This window comes from Rhincodon typus, chromosome 7 (genome assembly GCF_021869965.1).
Source record: "Rhincodon typus isolate 14 chromosome 7, sRhiTyp1.1, whole genome shotgun sequence".
Classification (NCBI taxonomy): Eukaryota; Metazoa; Chordata; class Chondrichthyes; order Orectolobiformes; family Rhincodontidae; genus Rhincodon; species Rhincodon typus.
In genome coordinates this window covers 69,444,753-69,467,337 of record NC_063338.1, presented here as the reverse complement: position 1 = coordinate 69,467,337, position 22,585 = coordinate 69,444,753, and positions in this window count along the sequence as shown.

Below are 22,585 nucleotides of genomic sequence, written 5' to 3'. Positions count from 1 at the left end.
TCTTAAGATTACCCCAAACACTTCTGGTCTGGAAACATAACTAAATTCCTTACTCTGGGGTATTTTTCTGAAAAACAAATCTAAACTATCCTCTCACTTTCTCAGTAGTAGCAGCTTTATATATCCATATTCAGCTGAGAATCTTGCTGAATTGCCCCAAATTGAAACAAAAACTGAAAACTTTCTATCCAAGCAATGAGTGTTTCCCCAATCTTAAAATAGGGTACAGAATATTCTGTCAGAAAACCTATGGACTACACTGTGTACTTTATTTATTTATAAAATCTCCCATTGTAAATAAAAACCCTTCACTCCCTCAAACTGTTTTAAACAAAATCACCAAATCATCATGAGTTAAACATTCAGACAGTGAAAAAAAAAGCTTGTGTTACTAGTTCAAAATTTAAAAATCTAAACTGAAAATGAATTTCATTAATATGTAACATAAATCTCACACCCTGCATCATAATGTCACATGGCAAAAAGTCTGTAACAACCAGAGAACGGGCATAAAGATCACAATGCTTTATTTATCCACATACATTCAAAATAATTCAGGCTACATGCAAACTTAAAAATCAACCTGCATCTCTTAAAATAGAGATGGCTTCAGGTATTAGGAATTGTTATATAAAAATGTCTTATCTACAGCAAGATTGAAAATATGACAGAAACATTTCATGATGTAGCACTTGAGACCTTGGTACATGAGGAGTGAGACAGGAGGAGACAGGTTATGTATCTACAGCTAGTTAAGAGGACTTCTCAAAAAACACTTAGAAAGAAGCAGGAGCAAAAAGCTTCTGCAGACAATGCAAGCAATGCCATCTGAGAGTCTGGCTGCAGTACCTCAAAATATTTCATGACTTTATGCAAATGGTCAGCTCAGTACGTTTAGCTTCAAAAGCCATAACTTTACAACTGAACCATTGGTCGCACACTGCTTAGTGCACCAATTCCTTTTTACAGGCATAATAACATTGTTTGTCAATCATGACTCACATCTCACATTCAGAACTTCACCTCACCTTTCACACTCAGGCCAGTCTGAACAGCACTGTTAAGAAACACAGAGGAACCAGACTAAATTTGGACCAAAGCTTTCGCCTGAGCTTGTAGTGCTCACTTCCAGCACAAAAACTCCAGACCTCCAAATTTAACACTCTGGACCTCATCACAATTCTTTTGCAGCACAAACAGAAGCCACCCAACATCAGTGGAGGCTTAGACTGATGTCATGAAATCTTAGCTCATTTCCATGTAGACTGAAACCCATGCCAACATGATTGTAAATATCTAGGGTACAGAAAAGATTTACCAGGATGTTGACTGGTATGGTGGGCATTGGCTATGAGGAGAGGTTGGAGAAATTTAGGTTGGTCTTACTGGACTGACAGAGGTTGAGGGGCGACCTGATAGAGGTCTACAAGATTATGAAGGGCATGGACAGATTGGACAGTCAGAAGCTTTTTCCTAGGGTGGAAGAGTCAGTTATCAGGGGCCATGGGTTTAAGGTGCGAGGGGTAAGGTTTAAAGGTGATGTACAAGGCAAATTTTTTACACAGAGGGTGGTGGGTGCCTGGAACTCACTGCCAGGGGAGGTAGTGGAAGCAGATACTATCGTGACTTTTAAAGGACGTCTTGACAAACATATGAATAGGATGGGAATAGAGGGATATGGTCCCCAGAAGGATCACAAACCTGCTGATCTCTCTCAGCATGACAGCATTGCTGGTTAAACCACTGCCACTCACCATTGGCCTTGCTGTTTTCTATCAGCCAGCCACCCCAGACTGCTGCTGTATATACTGAGGTGCTTTACTCTGAAGCTAGATCTCCAAGATATTGTTATGACTAACTGAGATGGGGCGAACTCTTCAACCTCCATGGTTGGTCACAACAAAGGTTTAAGTTTTTTCTGTATGAGGCTATACTTCTCTCTTATTAAAAATGAAGGCAATTTCTTTTGCTGACAGCAATAAGATGACAAACAAAAAGGTTTTTTTGTTTCAAGGAGAAATGAGGTACCTCTGCACCTTCTCCAGTATAATCACATCCTTCCTATGTTGCAGTGACTGGAATTGCATGCAGGACTCTAGTTGTTGCCTAACCAGAATTTTAGTATCCTATGATTGACTCTAAAATTTAAAGTTTACCTAAGGCTAATATTGATAAGCTGGATACTTGGGAAAGCACAGTCGCCATAGATCCACTGTCTCATCAGAGAGAGAGAGATTACTGGAAGTGAGTTTAACCTTAGGGTCACCGTATATCAGGCAAGGTACTGTAAATCTCTATGACTCTAAGGGCAAGGTTGAGAAGGCAGTACTTCATGGTAGCCTCTGCTGGTATGGGAACCAAATCCATCCTGTTAGCGTCATTCATCAGAGGCCAGCAGTCTAGTCAACTGAACAAACTGACCTGAGAAGTATGCTGAGAGGATACTTTCCCTGATGGGGGAGTCTAAGATCAGAGGGCATATCTCAGACTAAAAGGGCACTAATTTAAGACTGAGATGAGAAGGGTTGGAAGTCTTTGCCACAGAAAGTTGTGGAGGCAGACAATGTAGGTATATTTAAGTCAGAAGTCACATGACACTAGGTTATAGTCCAACAAGTTTATTTGATGTCACAAGCTTTCTGAGCATAGACCCTTCATCAAGTGAAGTGAGAGAGAGGTACAGAGACACAGAATTCATGGGCAGAGTGATCAAGGGCAGAGAGATCAAAAGATCATATAAATGGTGTGAGTGAAGTGTCAAATGATAAGTCTCTGCAGGTGATCAAACGTGTGAGACGATGTGAGTAAAATGTCAACAGCTGAATAACAAGTGAAGGGAAGACCTATAACCCAATTAAATGAGGCAGAGAGATAGTGACAAAAAATTAACAATAAGGTGTTACAGGAGACTAACCAAATGATCGGAATAACACGATAGGTAGGAGTCACATGCCGAGGGTCTGACGATGAGCATCTCACCAAGATCATCCCTACGCCTTCACTTCTTGCCCTCAAACAACACCAAACCTTAAACAACCCATCGTTTGCAGCAAACTACCCAGCCTTCAAGACAATGTTGACCACAACACCATACAACACTGCCATGGCAATCTCTGCAAGACATGTCAGACCATCGACATGGACACTACCATCACATGTGGGAATATCATCTACCACATACACCACAGATACTCACATGACTCGGCCAATGTTGTCTATCTCATACATTGCAGGCAAAGATGCCCCGAGGCCTGGTATATTGGCAAGACAATGCAGATGCTACGACAACAGATGAATGGACACCATGCAACAATCGCCAGACAGGAATATTCCCTTTCAGTCAGGGAACACTTCAGTGGTCAGGGACATTCAACCTCTGATCTTTGGGTAAGTGTCCTCCAAGGATGCCTTCGAGATACACAACAATGCAGAATCGCCGAGCAGAAACTGATAGCTAAGTCTCACACTCATGAAGGCGGTCTCAACCACGATCTTGGGTTCATATCACACTACATGTGACCTCACCACACTTTCGTACCTGTAAAATCTTCCTTACTGTCCTGTTTTGATACCATCACCTTGATAAATTGTTATGATCTCTCCACGTTAATTAGTTTGTAAATTTTTGGAATACTTATGACTTTGATTAGACCCTTGGCATGCAACTCTTATACCTATCGTGTTATTCTAGTCATTTGGTTTGTCTCCAGCACGACCTTATTTTTATTATTTGTAATTACCTCTTTGCCTCATTTAATCAGATAATTTGTCACCTCTTCGCTTGTTATTCAGCTGTTGATACATTACTCATACCATCTCACACTTTTGATCACCTGCAGAGACTTATTATTTGACACTTCACTCACACCATTTGTATGATCTTTTGATCTCTCTGCCCTTGATCTCTCTGACTATAAATTCTGTGCCTCTGTGCCCCTCTCTCACCTGACGAAGGGGCTACACTCTGAAAGTTTGTGATTTAAAATAAACCAATTGGACTATAACCTGGTGTTGTGTGGCTTATGACTTTGTCTGCCCCAGTCCAACACTGGCACCTTAACATCAGGTATATTTAAGGCTGAGATAGATAGATTCTTGATCAGTAGGGGAATCAAGATTTATGGAGAAATGCAGGAAAGTGGATATGAGAAATGTCAGATCAGACATGATCCTATTGTGTGTTATTAGCTATATTACTTGTTTCAGCCTTGAAGGAATCAAATGTGAAGAAATTCAAAGCTATGTCATTTTTGCAACTATTGAAAGCATTGTCTTCCCATTGTATTGAAGATGCAGGTATAATTGCAGAGTTCTGTGACTACCGTCTTTGTAAACATAGATAGCACACACTCTTTTCCTAGCTTGAATAGCTGTAACACAAAAGTTTTTGGAAGACCATGCATGGATAAGGACTCCTGTGAAGACTGTATTTCCCCTCCTGCTCCCACTTATCTCCTGTATTGCCTCTGCATCACCTCCTTCTCATTTCTGGAGCCCAAGATGAATCATGCCTACAGCACCTGTGAATGTGAACAAATGGAGTGTGCAAAACTTTGCAATCATGATTAAGGCCATATCCACTATTACCTGCGGAATTTTTTTTTAAGTTCACTCATGGGACATGGATATCATGGTTGGCCAGCATTTATTGCCTGCCCCTAGCTTCCCTTGAACTGAGTGGCTTGCTAGGCCAATTCCGAGGACAGTTGAGATCCAACAAATATTGCTGAGTCTGGAATCATATGTATGCCAGATCAGGTGAGGATGGCAGATTTCCTTCCCTGAATGACACTGGTGAGCCAAATGGGTTCTTCTGACAATCAACAACGGTTTCATGGTCAGCAGTAGATTCTTAATTCCAGAAGGCCATGGTGAGATTCTAATGCAGGTCCCCAGAACTTTAACCAAGTCTCTGGATTAATAGCCAGTAATAATATCACTAAGCCATTGCCTTCCCCTATTCGGATTTCAGCCCCTTAGAGAACTCCTCAAAACACCAAGTTGTAGGAATGAGCAAAAATGCCCTTCTTCTGAAATACTGGACAAGACCCTGGACTTTGCTAACAACTAAAATACTGGATGAAATTCAGAGCTCAGGCTGCAACAAAACATACACAGAGCTAGAATGATTTCAGTCTGAGACTGCTGTTTAGCCTGGAATTCCGATTCATACCTCCACTCTAAGAGAACAGTCAACTAAACCTAACACTCTTGACTGAAACTAACTTTTACACCTCAGGCTACCTAGCAGCAGACAGAATAGGACCTTCACAAAGATATCGGACATTGAACTTCAATTAAAATCTATTTACACATATTCTTAACTACCGGGAAGCCAACTAACTTCAGAAGGAAACACCAGAAACACAATGGACAACACAGATTTGAGGGGAGATAACAGGTAACAACCGCATAACTGCTAGCCCTGATCTGACCTGAGGATAGAACCTTTTCAACAACAAGCTTGTACAGAAATAGCTTCCCCACAGGCTTCCAGCTCCATCAAGCAGCATCAGAACCATGACCCACAGAGGCGGAACACAGAAGCACAATTAGAAAGCCAAACCAAGGGCATCATCGCAACAAGGTCATCCGAGTGGAGGGGAGCCAACCAAGCACTATCTGAACAATAGCTTCCAGACATGGGCCTGTTCCGAACCAAGAGAACTGACAGCAAGACCCTCAACAGCCATTTGTCCTTCAAAATCACGTTTTCCCCAGTGGAGAGCTTAAACTCGTGAAAATTTCTGACCTAGCTAGCAGGGAAGGGAAGGCAGGTCATGAAAGTACGTGGGACCCCAAGGTTAGGAAACCTAATTAAAATTTCTGTGATTAAAAACCTTGTGTTAAATTATAATAATGCTTAATCTAGGGGCGGCACGGTGTCTCAGTAGTTAGCACTGCTGCCTTACAACGCGAGGGACCTGGGTTTGATTCCACCCTTGGGCAATTGTCTGTGTGGAGTTTGCACCTTCTCCCCGTATCTGCGTGGGTTTCCGCTGGATGCTTTGGTTTCCTCCCATACTCCAACGGTGTGCAGGTCAAGTGGATTGGCCATGCTAAGTTGCCCCATAGTGGACAGGGATGTGCAGGTTAGATGTGTTAGCCATGGGAAATATTGGGTGGGGGATGGGTCTGTGTGTCATGCCCTTCAGAGGGTTAGTGTGGACTTGTTGGGTCGAATAGCCTCTTTCCACAGTGTAGGGACTCCATGATTCCAGCTAATAATGTATTTAACATTATTACTGTCTTCTATCACCACCGCTAAATTCCCCACGATCAACATTCTGGGAGTTATCATTGATCAGAAACACAACTGGACTCACCACATAAATGCAGTGGCTACAAGAGCAGGTCAGAGGTTAGGAATGCTGCGGTTAATAACTTACCTCCTGACTCCCCAAAGCCTGTCTACCAACTACAATGCACAAGTCAGGAGTGTGATGGAATACTCCCCACTTGCCTGGATGAGTGCAGCCCGAACTCAAGAAGCTTGACACCATCCAGGACAAAAGAGCCTGCTTGATTGGTACTACATCCACAAACATCCAGTCCCTCCACCACCGATGCTCAGTAGCAGCAGTGTATACTATCTACAAGATGCCCTGAAGAAATTCACCAAAGATCCTCAGACTGCACCTTCCAAACGCACAACCACTTCCATCTAGAAGGACTAGGGCAGCAGAGATATGGGAACACTACCACCTCCAAGTTCCCCTTCAAGCCACTCACCATCCTGACTTGGAAATATATCATTGTCCCTTCATTGTCATTGGGTCCAAATCCTGGAATTCCTCCCTAATAGAGTTGTGGGTCAACCCACAGCAAGTGGACTGCAGCCGTTCAAGAAGGCAACTCACCACCACCTTCTCAAGGGCAGCTAGGGATGGGCAAGAAATGCTGGCCAGCCAGCAACGCCCACATCCCACATATGAATAAATTAAACAAAAAGATTGTGTTAATTTCACTGTTTATTGCTTTCACCTTTATTTCTTGTATTATACTTACTTTTGTATTTAAATAAATGTAGAGATTCTTTTGCCCTGAAACACCTGACTACTGCCTTCTTCCTTTCATATTCCTTAAATAAGTCCAGTGTCTAGAACCAGGGATCTGGGGTCATTTGAATCACGTAAAAATCAGCAAATTACTGATTGCAAGCCAGAACTCTACAAAGTTCAAACTCAAACTCAGTCAGTAGAGAAGAATCACTTGAAGCATCCCTGGTAAAAGTTTTTTTTTTCCATTTGCAGATTAATGTGTTCAACTGTGTGACATTAAGAGAGGGTGTTAGTTGAATGGTAAAGGTTGAAAATGGCAGCAATGCCATCAAATCTATTTTGTATACATGAGGATGTCATAATCTTCCTGGTTTACATTCTTCTGCCATTAAATTTTAAACACAGCACTAACACCTTCATCAAAATGTTTTTCTCAGTGCAGGATGTGACACAAGTATGCATCTATGTATGGACATAATTTTAGCACTATGGATTCCGTTCTTTGGTTCCAAAATAACAGGTGCGAAAAGTGAACCCAATTTTGTGGATAGGCATTTATTTCCAATGATGGGTGTCTAGGTATTTATGTTCAAACCTTTATCTTCTTTATAAGATTCAGTCATCTTTTTCCATAGAGGTGAATGTGAGAATATTAACTGTTGGGCACAGAATATCTCCTGTGTCTGTTTTGAAGAAGAGTCAGAGGGTCATAGAGTTGTACAGCACAGAAGCAAACCCTTTGGTCTAACTCGTCCAAGCCGACCAGATATCCTAAATAAATCTAGCCCCATTTGCCAGCATTTGGCCAATATCCCTCTCAACCCTTCCTATTCGTAAACCCATCCAGATGTCTTTTAAATATTGTAATTGTACCAGCCTCCACCACTTCCTCTGGCAGCTCATTCCATGCACCCTCTGCATGAAAAGATTGCCCCTTAGGTCCTTTTAAATCTTTCCTCTCTCAACTTAAACCTATGCCCTCTAGTTTTGGACTCCTCCACTATTGGGAAAAGACCTTGTCTATTTATCCTATCCCTGCTCCTCATGATTATAAAAACCTCTATAAGGTCACCCCTCAGCCTCCAACACTGAGGGAAAATAGCCTCAGCCTATTCAGCCTCTCCCCATGGCTCAAAACTTTGAACCCTGGCAACATCCTTGTAAATCTTTTCTGAACCCTTTCAAGTTTCACAACATCTTTCCGATAACAGGGAGACCAGAATTTCATGTAGTATTCCAATAGCGGCCTAATCAATGTCCTGTATAGCCACAACATGACCTACCAACTCCTGTACTCAATGCACTGACCAATAAAGGCAGGCATACTAAACACCGTCTTCACTATCCTAATTACCTACGACTCCACTTTCAAGGAACTATGAACCTGCACTCCAAGGTCTCTGTTCAGCAACACTGCCCAGGATCTTACCATTAAGTGCATATATCCTGCCCTGATTTGCTTTTCCAAAGTGCAGCACCTCACATTTATCAAAATTAAACTCCATCTGCCACTCCTCGGCCCGTTGTAAATCTGGTCAATATCCTGTTATACACTGAGGTAACTTCCTTTGCTGTCCACTAGACCTCCAATTTTGGTGATTAAGCCCAAATCATTTATATAACTGACGAAAAGCAGTGGACGCAGCACCGATCCTTGTGGCACACTGCTGGTCACAGGCCTCCAGTCTGAAAAGCAACTATCCACCACCAACCTCGGCCTTCTACCTTTGAGTCAATTCTATATCCAAACGGTTAGTTCTCCTAGTATTCCGTGTGGTCTAACCTTGCTAACCAGTCTACCATGAGGAAACTTATCAAATGCCTTACTGAAGTCCATATAGATCACGTCCACTGCTCTGACCTCCCAATCCTCTTCGTTACTTCTTCAAAAAACTCAATCAAGTTAGTGAGACACAATTTCCCACACACAAAGCCATTTTGATTATCCCTAATCAGCCTTTTCCTTTCCAACTACGTGTAAATCCTGACCCTCAGGATTCCCTCCAACAACTTGCCCACCACCGACGTCAGGCTCACTGGTTTATAGTCTTCATTTGCAACGCATAGGTAACATTGTAATTGCAACTTTCTCTGACTATTTCAGGACAATATTGGGTCACATTGCCTTTTGTCAGCACACATAAGCACAGAGCAAGAAATTGTGGCAGACAATCCAACGCCTGGATTGTTGGCAAGAACAAAACTTGCATATTTCCAACTGGTGTGGCAATAACACCAGTTTCCCACAGCACACTTCCTTTTGTGCAAGTGGGTTTGAAGTCTGTATCTGCAGTAGAAGAAATCATGCAGCTTTTCCTAGATTGGAGAAGAGCAGCAATAATTTGACCTCTTCACATTTTCAGTGAACCTCTCCTGAAAAGTCAGTACAGAGATTTGTAATTCTGTCCATCTGCATTTGGAGCAAATGTGCATAAAAGATTCTCTTGTATACTGGGGCAGCTCTTGTAACAGAGCAGTAAAAATATAAACTTTCTTCGGAAAAAGCTGACAGATGGACAATGCTGCAGAACTGCTGAATGTTGGTGAAAAGTTTCGATGGTTGACGTGTATTGTGAAATACGTACATTCAAACAAAACCAAGGGCAGACACATCCCACTGAGGATATGTTGTCAAGATGCAGCAATATGTGATAGAGTGCCTAGTATTTAGTATGTCAGGAGTAAAGGAGAGGTTGCTATTCTGTTCCAGTGACCTTCACATTTGCCAGTAAAACATATCTTCAAAATGCTAAAAGACATGATAGTGGCCAAAATCTTTACAGAAACTGAAATGAGTAATAATGTTCTATGTCATGTAAGTCAGTTAATCAGTCAGTTGAAAGACCGTACTTGTAGTATGTAAGTACAGGTCAATGTTGGATTTATGCATATTTAAGGCGAACAGGCTGCTGGGTGGGAGGGAAATCTCATGGAGAGCTTATTGTGATGCCTTGGTCAGCTAATCTCCAAGATCTCATGTAAATGAAACAGCATTGTTCTCAGACCAAACCTAGTAATGCTAGTGTCAGTGGATGGGTGTGAAAATTAGGTCAGAAACCCAAGGTTGCCAAAAGCCATCTGTGAGGACTTTGGAAACAACCTCAGACTGTGGACAGGAGGAAAAAGGAAAGTGACATGTGAAAGTAGAAAACATGGCTCATAATGACTTAATGCTAAGTATTAAAGAAACCTCAACATTTGCCATTTGGATATGCAAGAATTTACAGCGGTCAACAATACATTTAAGAGGCATTTATTTGTATTCATGGAAGCAAAAGTTTCATTCTGTTATGATGGTAATAAAAACCATTTAATCCCTTAAACTTGCCCTATAAAATCATGGTTAATCTTTCCCAGGCCTCGACTCCTCTTTCATGACAGTTCCTCATAGCCCTCAACTCCCTGATATTTCAAAAATCTATCCACCTTCTCTTTGAATTCTTTCAGCGATCTAGCCTCCACAACTCTCTGGCTAAAGAATTACATACATTCTATTCATTACCCTCTGAGAGAAAAGAAATACTTTGCATCTCAGTTTTGAATGAGTGTCCCCTTATGATGTAAAAATGTCCCCTAGTTCAAAATTCCTTCACTCACGGAAACATATTCTCAACATCTACCCTGTAATAATGTGCAAGTTTTGATAAGATCACCTCTCATTTTCAATGGTACGACTTTGAGGGGAGTACAGGAGGAGAGGAACTTATGGGCTCATTATATGATTCTCTGAAGGTGGTCAGGCAAGGTGAAACAGTTGTTCAGAAGGCTTATAGGATCCTTGGGTTTACAAATAGAGGTATAAAATATAAAAGTGAGCAAGTGATGCTCCACCTCTACAAATCACTGGTCAGATCACATTTAGAGTATTGTTTTCAGTTCTGGGCATCTTATTTATGGAAGGATGCTAAAACCCTGGAGAGAGTTTGAAGGAGATCTATGAGAATGAACCCAGGAATGAAGGAGTTTAGATACAAGAAAAGATGAGAGAAATTGGGCTTGTTCTCCTTGAAGTAGAGAAGATTAAGAGGTGATCTTATTGAGGTGTTCAAAATTATGAACAATTTTGTCAGGGTAAAGAAGGATATTGTATTTCCACTAGTTAGCATGTCAATAACTAGGGGTCACAGCTTCAAGATTGCCAACAAGAGAGCTAGGAGTGAGATGAGGAGAAATGTCTTTACTCAGAGAATTATTATGACTTTGGAATGCACTGCCTGGGAGAGTGGTGGAGGCGGATTCCATAGGAGATTTCAAAAGACAGCTGGATATATATTTGAAAGGGATGAAGCTGGATGATTTCGGACATAGGTCTGGAGAATGGGACTCGCTGGGTAGCTCTTTCAGGAACTGATACAGACACAATAAGTCGAAGGGCCTCCTTCTGTACTATAAAATTCTATGACCCTGTGGTTCTTCTAAACTCTAATGAATAAAAGCCTAATCTATTTGGCATTCTTGATAATTCAACTATTTCATCCTAGAAATTCACCTGGTGAATCTCTTTTGAACAATCTCAAATGCTAACATATACTTTCTCAAAAACAGGGACACAATTGTGCTCCAGATGAGGCCTCACCAAGGATCTGTACTGCTGTAACAAAACTTCCCTATTTTAAAACTCCAAATCTCTTGCAACAAAGACCAAAATTCTATTCATCTTCTTAATTAATTGCTGTATCTGCTTTTGTGTTTCATACACAAGAACACCTGATCCCTCCATGTTGCACATTCTTACAATCTCTCTCCATTTAAATAGTAGTCTACCTTTTGATTCTTCCTACCAATGTTCACGAACTCACATTTTTCTACAATAAGTTTCATCTGTCAAATTTTTGCCCACTCACTCACTTATCATATCACCTTACAAATTTCTAAGGTCTGCATCATAACATTGTTTTCTACCTAGTTTTGTATCATCAGTGAATTTGAATACGTTAGTCTCCCCTCCCCCTTGTCCAAGACATTAGTATAGATAGTAAATAATTGATGCCCTAGGACTGATCCTTGTGGCACACATTAGCTCTTCCATCTATATGGTCTGAAATGGATGATGGCTTGCTGGAACTGAAAATAAACATCTTAAGAGTTGAGCAACTTGTTCAAAGTGAATGACCTTTATTAGATATGAGCATTCAAGAAGAACTACTTCCACAAATGTGTGTCAGGGTACAGTGTTTGAATGGTCAATTTATTAGATTATATACTTATAGAGTTACAGAGGGTTATTTGACAAGCTGTTTAGTTCTGGAGAATCTGCTTAGTCCCTGGATCTGAAACTTTAACTCTGCTTTCTCTCTACAGATGCTGCCTGAGCTGCTGAGTTTCTCCAGGAATTTCTGATTTTGTTTCTGATTTCCAGCACCCATAGTTTTTCATTCTTTTTCTTTAATTGTGTCATTTCCCGACTTTACACTTCTCCTTGGTCTGTTACATCTCAATTAGATTATTCAAAAAATTACTTATTTCTTCCCCCTGAGCTGGCTATGACTTGATTAGTTATTCATGTGATTTTTTACATCTAACAGGCAAGCTTTCAGATATCTTGGTTTTATGTTAGTATCCACGATCCTCATGCATCATTGTCCCTTTCAAGTCCAATTAAATCCAGAGATGCATAACACTTTCTGAAGGTACAGAGTTATATTATCGATGGGTTAGTATACCTGTTTAGGTTCAAATCCCACTACAGCAGATTGTGCAAATTAAAAGAAAAGTCTTTGGGATTAAAAGCCCGATGTTGACCTTAAAAACATTAGCGATTTTAGTAAAAACCCATCTGGTTCACAATGTAGGAGCAAATTAGTGCAGATGCTAGAATCTGCAATGAAAGCAAAAATTGCTGGAGATCACAACGGGTCAGACAGCATCTACGGAGAGAGGGCAAGCTAACATTTTGAGTCTAGATGACTCTTCATTAGAGCAATCTTGAAATCTTAGCTTGCTCCCTCTCCATAGATGCTGCCTGACCTGCTGTGATCTCCAGCATTTTTTGTTTTCAATGTGGTTTACAAATGTTCCAGGAAAAGGAATCTGCCTCCTTATCCAGTCTGGCCAACACGTGACTCCAAATCGACAGTACTGTGGCTGACACTTGACTGGTCTCTGAAATGGCCTACTGAGCTACTCAAATGTTTCAAAGTTGCAAAAGCTCTCAAAATGAATGAAAACAAGTGGAATGCCTGGCACCGACCTTATCATCAGATGCGACAAGAGCAAACACAGGTCCAATGACCCTGCAAAGTCCTCCTTACTAATATCTATGGGCAAGTGCCAAAATTCAGAGAGCTGTTTCACAGACTAATCAAGTAAGACCCTCACGTAGTCATAATCATGGAATCATATAGCACAATCCTTAAGCCCCAAGTACCATCACTATCACTTAATATGTCCTGTTTAACTCGTGCACTGGGGTGTAGAGTAGGGAAAGTGTTGCCTAGGAGTCCTCAACATTGACCCATAAAATACCACAGCATCAGGTTAAACATAAGCAATGGACACCAACTGGAGGAAATTACTGAGGTTGGCAAAGAACTGAGAACATTGTCTGGGTGTGGGTCTTCAATGACCATCATTAAGGGTGGAAGCACAACTATTTATTGGTCGAGTCCTAAAGGAAATGGCTGCTGGACTGGGCCTGCAGCAAGTGGTGAAGGAATCAGCAAGAGGGGAAAACATACTTGACATCTTCCTCAACAATCTGTCCTTGACAGTATCATTAGTAGTGACCACCACACAATCCTTGTGCAGACAAAGTCCCGTCATCACATTGAGAATACTGTCCACTGAGCTGTGAGGCACTACTGTCATGCTAAATGGGGTTGTTTACAAACAGATCTAACAACTCAAGGCTGGGTTCCATTAGGCACTTGAAGATATCAGAACTGTACTCAGACATATTCTGCTACCACATGGTCGGGAATATCCCTCACTCTATCATTACCATCAAGCTGCAGGGAGTCAACGCTGGTTCAATGAAGTGTGCAGCAGCATATGCCAGGAGGACTAGAAGGCATGCTAAAAATGAGGTGTCAACCTGGTGAAGGTACAAAATAGGACTATATGTATTCCAAACAGCAAGTAATAGATAGGAATAAGTGATTACATGACAAACACATTTGATTTAAGCATTGTAGTCCTCTCACATGTAGCTGTAAATGGTGATGGACAATTTCAACTCACTCAAAGTGGAGCACCTACAAATATCTCCATCTTCAGCACATTAAGTCAAAAGATAAGGTGAAGCAATTACAACAATCTTCAGCCAGAAGCGCTAAGTGAATGATACATCTCAACATTCAACGGAGGTCCCCAACATCATTGATGATAACCTTTAGCCAATTCAATTCATTCAGCATGATTTCAAGAAATTACTGAAGGCGAGGACACAGGACATCCTTTGGGTCTTTACTGAAAAGGCTATGAGGCCTGTAACATTTCTACAATAGTTTCTCCAGAATTTGCAATACTTCTAACCAAACTATTCTAGTACAACTACAGCACTGGCATCTACCTGAGTATATAGAAAATTACCCAGGTGCACCCTGCACACAAAAAGCAGAACAGATTAAACCTAACCAATTATTACCGATCAATCAACTATTGACTATCAGTAAAGTGATGGAAGATGCCTTCAGCATGTTATCACATGAACTTGCTTAGCACTAACCTGCTCACCGATGCTCAGTTCTTGACCTCATTACAGCCTTTAATCAAACACAGACAAAGGAGCTGAATCCCAGAGGTGTGGTATGAGTGACTGCCCTTGAAATCAAAGCTACATTTGACTGAGTGTGACATTAAAGAGCACAGTAAAACTAGAGTCAGTGTGAATCAGGAGAAAAACTATCTGCTGGTTATTCTGCAATCCGCCATCTGCAATCCGACCATCCTCCGACACTTCCGCCATCTGCAATCCGACCCCACCACCAAAGACATCTTTCCCTCCCCACCCTTATCTGCTTTCCGGAGGGACAACTCTCTCCGTGACTCCCTTGTCCGCTCCACACTCCCCTCCAGCTCCACCACACCCAGCACTTTTCCCTGCAACCGCAGGAAGTGCTACACCTGCCCCCATACCTCCTCCCTCACCCCCATCCCAGGCCCCAAGAAGACTTTCCACATCAAGCAGATGTTCACCTGCACATCTGCCAATGTGGTATACTGCATCCGCTGTACCCGGTGTGGCTTCCTCTACATCGGGGAAACCAAGCGGAGACTCGGGGACCGCTTTGCAGAACACCTACGCTCGGTTCGCAATAAACAACTGCACCTCCCAGTCGCGAACTATTTCAACTCCCCCTCCCATTCCTCAGACAACATGTCCATCCTGGGCCTCCTGCAGTGCCACAACGATGCCACCCGAAGGTTGCAGGAACAGCAACTCATATTCCGCTTGGGAACCCTGCAGCCCAATGGTATCAATGTGGATTTCACAAGTTTCAAAATCTCCCCTCCCCCTACCGCATCCCAAAACCAGTCCAGCTCGTCCCTGCCTCCCTAACCTGTTCTTCCTCCCACCTATCCCCTCCTCCCACCTCAAGCCGCACCTCCATCTCCTACCGACCAACCTCATCCCACCCCCTTGACCTGTCCGTCCTCCCTGGACTGACCTATCCCCTTCCTAACTCCCTACCTACACTCACCTTTACTGGCTCCATCCCCGCCTCTTCGACCTGTTTGTTTCCTCTCCACCTATCCTCTCCTCTATCCCTCTTCTATCCGCCTCCCACTCTCTCCCTATTTATTTCACAACCCCCTTCCCCTCTCCCTTTTCTGATGAAGGGTCTAGGCCCGAAACGTCAGCCTCTCTGCTCCTATGATGCTGCTTGGCCTGCTGTGTTCATCCAGCCCTGCACCTTGTTGTCTCGGATTCTCCAGCATCTGCAGTTCCTACTATCTCTGCTGGTTATTCTTCCTTAGTTCAAAGGAAGATGGTTGTGGGTATTGGAGGTCAGTCACCACATTATCAGCAGGGACATTTCTGCAGATTTTCTTCAGGGTCCCAGGCTCAGCCATCTTCAACTACTTCATCAGTGAACCTTATCCCCCATCATAGGGTCAGAAGTAGAGATGTTTACTGTTGATTGCACAATGTTCTACATTATTCATGACCCCTCAGATACCAAAAATGTCCATGTCCAAATGCAGCAAGACTGGACCATTTCTAAGTTTTGGCTGACAAGTGGCAAATAACATTCATGCCACACAATAATTATCTCCAAAAAAATAATCTAACCATCAACCCTTGATATTCAATGGCATTACAATCTCTGAACCACCCACTATCAACATCCTGTGGTTTATCATTGACCAGAAACTGAATGGGAATAGCCATGTAAATACTATATTCACAAGAGTAGGACACTAGGAATCTGCAGTAAATTATTCCCCACTTGCTTGGATGAATGCAGCTGCACCAGCAATCACAAACCTGGACACAACCCAGATAAAGCAGCTCACTTGATTGGAATCATATCCATAAAAAAATCACTCCCTCCACCACTAATGAGGGCAGCAGATATATGGGAAACCACGACCTGCAAGTGCCCCTCCAAACTCTCACTATTCTGACTTGGAAATAACTTCTCTGTTCCTTCAGTATCAATTTTCCTTCAAAGTCCTGGAATTTCTTTCGAAGCAACATTGTGGAACTTCCAACACCAAATGGCTCAAGAAGGCAGACAGCCATCACTTTCTCAAGGGCACTAGAGCTCTCAAATAGTTTCATCTTGTAACAACTATAAGTGCCAGAAATATGGAGAGATTACTTGCATCATGGTTGCTTAGATGTAGATTATTTAGTTATGCTATTTTAATTTACTGCAAAATAAAATCACCCAAAATTAGAATAACATTAAGAGAATCTTTCATAGAGCTTCTCTCACGCGCAAGTCATGTTCGAAATACTTCAATAGAATTTTATTACTTGGGACAGCATATAGTAATGTTGATATGTTTCCACAATAACGCTGCAATTAACATGGGTCAGCTGTATTTCTGAGAAAACCACAAGAGACAGCTGTTACTTGGCTATGATTATAAAAATTAGATGTACTTTTATCTTTAACAGGTTGCACTCTGTGCAATCTAAGAAATGGAACTGGAAAGTTGATAAGAATCTGTCTAAGAAAATTTTTCTGATCTCTTCATCACTGTATCAGTAAAAATCATTCTTCCTTGTCATGACTTATTACAGCCAATTATCATGTTGTAACACAATGCTCTGATTTTCAGTGTAATTTGTTGCTGTGATTGTTTTATGCACCCGTTTCAAAATATCATATTATAACATCACTCCCTTAATGAAATCTAATTAACTTTCCAAAACAAAACTGTGAAAAATTGTTCCACTGTTTGGAGCCATACCTAGCATAAAGCAAGATGCTGGCAGTTGTTAGAAGCTATCAGCCCAGGACACTGCTGTAGGATATTTTCACTTCGGCAAAAGTGGTGGACTTAATGTGATTTGGAGATTTATAGTCCAATCAAGTTAAGCAACGTTGATTCGCATTCTGTTTATCTCTTATTCACTTGTCAATTTTCATTTAAAAAAGATGAGTATTGCTATTAGCAAGGAAGCATCTGCACTATTGTTATAGCAGTATCATGCGAGACTCCCAGTCTTGTTATTGGAGTTCGATTCTCACGCAGCACACATATTTTCCCAGCGCAGATTTGATCAGCTGAATGGCCTTCTTCAGTTCTACAGTGATTCTATGAAATGAGCTGAACAGTGATACTGTATTGTGGAATTACACCACATTTGCACAAGTTTCATATGTATTACAATTAATCATGCTATCCATCTTTGTATATCTCCTTATTACTGCATTACATGTAATAAAATGGTAAATGTTGTAAATTCACAGCAGATCACTGAGTACACATGATGTATATCTTTTCTGATACAATCATCCAGGCTGAAAGATGAATGTTGGATAGTTCTTTGGCCTCTTTTTAAAAAAATCAACTGCTATGACTGGCAGAAATCTCTTTTACATAACATACCTGCCCTTCTACTGAAGCTGTGGCAACTAAATGGGAAAGCTTTGAGAATGAGTCTTTCAATAAGTTTTAAAAAGAATTGTCAGTGAAAGGAAGAGTAAGGGGGAAAGTAAACTGGAAATTTAAAACTATCACAGAGAATGAGCAACAAATTTGGAAACCAAAAGGGAGAAGGAATTAAAATGAGGTGAGAGTAATATCAAGAGAGCATTCAACTAAGTATGGCATTGGGAAGCCAGAACAAAAGTGAAGTCAATGGAAAGCGGAGGAGAATCTCTTCACTGGTTCAAGTTATACCCAATACAAAGGAGAATGTTATTCTTATTGGAAGCTGAAAATCTCAGTCATGGGACATTGTTGCAGGGTTTCTACATGGAAGTCTTGCACCCAATTTATCTTCAGCTGCTTCATTCTTGTCTTTACTCCACAGTAACCTCTGACTTGAGGTTGTTTGTTATGTTTGAATCAATTATCATACAACCCACAAATCCTCAGATACTGAGCAATCTATATGCTTACGCAACTAGACTTCGACAGCATTTAAGCTTGGACTGAGAAGTGGCAAGTGATATCCATGTCACACAAATGCTAACCAATGCCCATCTCAAATAAAAAAGAACCTAATTGCCTCTTAAATTGTCTCCCTTACTATTCAATTTTAGCACCTATATTCTATAATAAGATTACAGTGCATGCACAAAATGTGGTATACAAGATTGGTGAGGTGCAGGCTCACATTGCCATATGGAAGGATGATGTTGTGGCTATGACAGTGATCTGGATCAAGGAGGGCAAGATTGGATGTTAAATATTCCTGGATACAGGTGCTCAGAAATTATAAGAAAGGACAAATGGGGTTGGGTGGAGTTGGAGGGGTGGATGTTGCTGATGATATAGAGATGTGTAGAGCATCGCAGTGCTGGAGAAAGACGATGTCCCAGATAGGTAAGAACAGAATAGATTTAACTAAAGCTAAAGAAGAGGAAAAACACTTTTATAGCTACTAATAAATGGAAAAGACGCAGAGGAACAAATTTTGAAGAAAATTATAGAGATATTAAAAAAAGAATTTAATAATCTGAATATGGACTGGGGTAGTAGTAATGTAAAGGGTAGTGTGGGACAAGTGTTGCTAGAATGTGTTTGGGAGAATATTCTACAGTAGCATGTTTTCAATCCAGCAAGAAAGGAAGCACAGCTAAATCAGAGTTTTGGGAATGTTGTCTGCCTAGTAGGTCAAGAATCAGTGAGTGAATCTGTGGATGGTAATCACTATACCATAAGTTTTAGGATGACTGTGGAAAAAGACAATGATCAACCCGAAGTAAGAATAATTAATTGGAAGAAATACATCTTCAGTGAGATAAAAATGGATTTATGGATCTGGATGCAAAAAATTGAAATTATTGAGACTAACACTATTTTTATTCTAAATAAAAGCTGAAAGAACTGCGGATGCTGGAAATCAGAAACAAAAACAGAAATTGCTGTTAAAGTTCAGCAGGTCTGGCAGCATCTGTGGAGAGAAATCAAAGTGAATGTTTCAGATCCAGTTCTGAGGAAGGTCACTGGACCCAAAACATTAACTCTGATTTCTCTCCACAGCTATTGCCAGACCAGCTGATCATTTCCAGAAATGTTTGTTTTTACTAATTTTCTTCTATTTCTCTATAAGTTAAATACTGCTTGTTTCAAAGGAGAAGAGAACACAGGCGAATGTTTGCTGTTGGGAATGGATTAAGTACTGCAACTTAATTATTGTTCTAACGACACCATAGGTGAACAGCATTGAGCAGTTGCTATGCTCAGGGCTGGCAGCTAGATGAATGTTGAATTGCTCAAGCAAGGGAGCACTGGTGCTGACCAGCCAACCACAGACAATGGTGATTACAAAGAAAGGGAGAAAACTGATTCTGACTAGGTTTTTTTGCATGAGCAGATTGATTTTCAGATGCTCCTAAACTGGTTGCTCTGTTTTCCTTTCTCTAGTTTCCTCTTCAATTAGTGAATTATTGAACCGAGAAAAGAATTCCAGTCTGTCAGAAGTAAGTAACTATTTCTGAAAGTCTGCTCAAGCTGCTTGTGTTCACTAATAATTTTGGAATATGAGCAAAATATTCAGTACTATGCGCCTGTGAACAACTCATTGTGCAAGGATTTCATGAAGACCTGGTATTCATCATTTGAGACTGTTTAATTGAACAGGCAAATTACAATTATTTTCTTTTCAATTTATCCCTTTACTGTGTCTGTCTGTCAGTCTGTCTGTGTATGAGTGGGCTTAACGATCAAAGAAAGTTGGGTTTAGGTTTTAGATTAATTAGATTACATTGTTGTTTATATTTGTTCTGCTAAAATTACATTATTAATAATGTTTTAAAATCATTTTTCAAAGTTCTAAACTTAGAATCCAAGATCTGTTTTTGTAAAATGTGGTTTAGAAAAAATGGCAATTTTGAGGGTCATTGAATGTTTTAATTTCACAATGTTGTGAATTCAGTGACAGTGATACTGTTTTAGTTTGACTTTCTCTCCTTGTGTTATAACAAAGTCAAAAGGCTTGTAGGAAAAATCACAGAAGAAATAGCTCAGGACAGTCAAGGTTTTGTTCCCACAACAGGTAAAGGTGGGAACAAATCTAGAACACACTGGATTACAAAAGAGGTAATAATTATGATAAAGGACAAAAAGTGTACTTATGATAGATGTGATATAGAAATACAATTGACAGCCAGACCTATGTAGAATGTTCAGAGGTGTAGTGAAAGTGCAAATAATTAAAAAAAGAGGAGAATCCTAAAATCTTCTAGCACATAATAAATCGTGGATAAGGAGAGGAGTGGGGCATATGGGGACCACAAACGGAATTTACAGATGGGGGCAAAGGAAATAGTTGAAGTGTTAAATTAATACTTTGAATATTCTTTATGAAGGAAGATGATGTTACCAGACCATGGTGAAAAAGGAGGAAATTTAATTGTGCACAGTGTTTAAAATTTACCACGAAAGAGGTATTGGGTATGCTGTTTTATTTAAAGTTGCTGAAGTACTCAGACTGGATAAGATGCGTCCAAGGACAATTAAAAAAGTGAGAATAGAATTTTCAGAGGCACTAATATTAATTTTTCAGTCTTGTTTAAATTCAGATGTATTGACAGTAGACTGGAGAACTGCAAATGTTACACCTCTTTTATTGAATAAAAGTTTCAGGATAAGCATAGTAACTAAATAGCAGTCAGTTTAATTTTAATAGTTGGAAAACTTATGGAAACAATAATTTGAGACAAAATCAATAGTCTCATGGGCAAATGTGGGTTATTTGCGTCAGTATTCAGCATAGACTTTGTGTCAGTATTCACCAGATAGAAGGACTTGGTGGATGATGGGTCTAGGGAAGTTTGGGTCATGTTGAGATCAAAAGGGAGGAGGTATTGGGGATCTTGAAAAACATTAAGGTAAACAAGTCCCCAGGATATTTGATAGGATATACCCCAGAATACTGAGAGAGGCAAGGGAGGAAATTGCTGGGGCCTTGAGGGAAATCTTTGTACCCTCACTGGCTACAGGTGAGGTCCCAGAGGATTGGAGAATAGCCAATTTGTTCCTTTGTTTAAGAAGGGTGGCAAGGATAATCCAGCTAAATACAGGCTGGTGAGCTTTACGTCAGTGGTAGGGAAATTATTGGAGAGGATTCTTCGAGACAGGATTTACTCCCACCTGGAAATCAATGGGCGTATTAGTGAGGGGCAACATGGTTTTGTGAAGGGGAGGTCGTGTCTCACTAACTTGGTTGAGTTTTTTGAGGAAGTGTCGAAGATGACCGATGAGGGTAGGGCAGTGGATGTTGTCGACATGGACTTCAGTGAGGCTTTTGACAAGGTCCCTCATGGCAGGCTGATACAGAAGATAAAGTCTCACGGGGTCAGAGGTGAGCTTGCAAGATGGATAAATAAATGGCTTGGTCATTGAAGACAGAGGTTAACAGTGGAAGGGTACATTTCTGAATGGAGGGCTGTGACTAGTGGCGTTCCTCAGGGATCAGTGTTGGCACCTTTGCTGTTTGTAATATATATAAATGATTTGGAGGAGAATATAACTGGTCTGTTTAGTAAATTTGCTGATGATACAAAGGTTGGTGGAATTGCGGATAGCAATGAGGACCGTCAAAGTATACAGCTGGATATAGATCAGTTGGTGACTTGGGCAGTGAGATGGCAGATGAAGTTTATTCTGGAAAAATGTGAGTTAATGCATTTTGGAAGGTCTAATCCAGTTGGAAAATATACAGTAAATGACAGAACCCTGAAGAGTACTGAGAGGCAGAGGGATCTGGGTGTACAGGTACACAGGTCACTGAAAGTGGCAACATAGGTGGAAAAGGTAGTCAACGAGGCATATGGCATGCTTGCCTTCATTGGCCGGGGCATTGAGTTTAAAAATTGGCAGGTAATGTTGCAGCTTTATAGAACCTTAGTAAGGCCACTATTGGAATATTGTGTTCAATTCTGGTCACCACACTACCAGAAGGATGTGGTGGCTTTGGAGACGGTATGATAAAGATTTACCAGTATGTTGCTTGG